The sequence below is a fragment of the Halyomorpha halys genome, unplaced genomic scaffold (assembly GCF_000696795.3).
Source record: "Halyomorpha halys isolate HHAL.00 unplaced genomic scaffold, Hhal_1.1 Scaffold703.1, whole genome shotgun sequence".
Taxonomy (NCBI): Eukaryota; Metazoa; Arthropoda; class Insecta; order Hemiptera; family Pentatomidae; genus Halyomorpha; species Halyomorpha halys.
In genome coordinates, this window is record NW_027113054.1 from 198,393 (window position 1) to 200,043 (window position 1,651).

The 1,651-nt window shown below is 28.6% G+C and overlaps 1 protein-coding gene across 2 annotated transcripts in view; it reads left to right on the forward strand.

The window, feature by feature from the left end:
* The window catches only part of Pak (serine/threonine-protein kinase PAK 3-like protein), a 31,920-nt gene that overhangs the window by 23,060 nt on the left and 7,209 nt on the right, over positions 1 to 1,651 (forward strand). The window lies entirely within an intron of this gene.

The window sequence follows — 1,651 nt, forward strand, 5'->3', positions numbered from 1 at the left end:
AGATTTGCAATAGCTTCTTAAAAACATGTTTTCCTATAGCCTGTAGTGGCAAAGTCAGTTGAGATAATTTACATTGGGATAATTACTCTACTGTTAATAGTACAAGAGCCGGGAAGACAAAAAGGCAGTTATCTCACCCCAATTTTTGATTACTTTAATGAAAACTATGTATAATAACTAGCCAAAATTGATGAGTCTGCCAAGTGTAGGTAGGGGGGATAAAAAATGGCGGCTGTTTCAAGACCTTAAAAAAACATTAATTTTTCAGTCAGAGCTCTATATCTTAAAAACTACCAACAACACTAGAAAATCTACGAGAACATTATTTAAAGAAGAGTAAATTTGCTGAAATATTAGCCCTAAAAGAGCTATTTACGTCCAATAGTTCTCAAGATATAGCTTTTAAAAAAGCAAAATTTCTTAAAAATCTACTGAAAAATTAGTTGTTAGTTAATTTATTTTGAGAAATCTATATCACAGGAACTATGTGACGTTTAGATGCCTATTAGCACTCAAATTACAGCTAGTATAATGGACTGTAAAGAAGTTTATGACCTTTACCTTCGTAGGAACAGTAGTTTTCATGATATTTGCTAAAATAAATTGATTTATAAAAACTTCATTTCAGAAACCTTTGGATGTACAGATGTCTGCCAGCGCTCAAATTAAAGCTAGTTAAATTTACTACAAAATAGTTAATTATGTTTATCTATGTAGGAGTTGTAGTTTTTTATATTTGACAAAATAAACTCACAAAATGTTAATTTCTAGTTGTTCGTATAAAATGTTGGATTTTTGAAAAAATATATCTCTAGATCTATAAGACGCACATATGTCTGCCAACACTCAAAATAAAGAAAATTTAACTTTCTATAAAATAGTTTATGACACTTATCTTCATAGTGGTAGTAGTTTTTATGATATTCACATATGGATATAAATTTGGCAAATGAAAATTTGTTTGAACAACTTTAAGTCAATTTATTTTAGCAAATTTCATGTAAACTATTACTCATATGAAGATAAACATAAAAACTACTTTATAGCTCATTAAACTAGCTTTAATTTGAGTGCTAATAGACATTTGTACGTCAAATAGTTTTTTTCAAAATAAATTCACTAACTACTGATCTGTCAGTACGTCCCATACAACATTTTTATAAAATGTTGCTTTTTAAAATAGCTATGACTCGAAAACTATTTAACGTAAATAACTCTATTAGGGCTCATATTTTAGCAAATTTACTCTTCTTTAAATGACACTCTCTTAGGTTTTCTGGTGTTGTTTCTACTTTTTAAGATATAGAGCTCTGAATGAAATTTTTTTTTTTAACGCTTTGAAACAGCTGCCATTTTTTATTCCCCCTACCTATTCTTGGCAGACTCATCAATTTTGACTAATAATTATACATAGTTTTCATTAAAGTAATCAAAAATTGGGGTGAGATAACTGCCTTTTTCTGCTCATGGGCTCTTGTACTATAACAGAATGGAACATTTTATTCATGATTTAACAGTATTTATATAGGTTTTCATGGAAACTGTTTCACTTTTTTATGAGCTGTCTTCTTTGTGTACTCGTAATATCAGTTCATGTAAAATAAAATACAACAGTCACAAAACTATTATATATTGAAAATATCCAACAAAG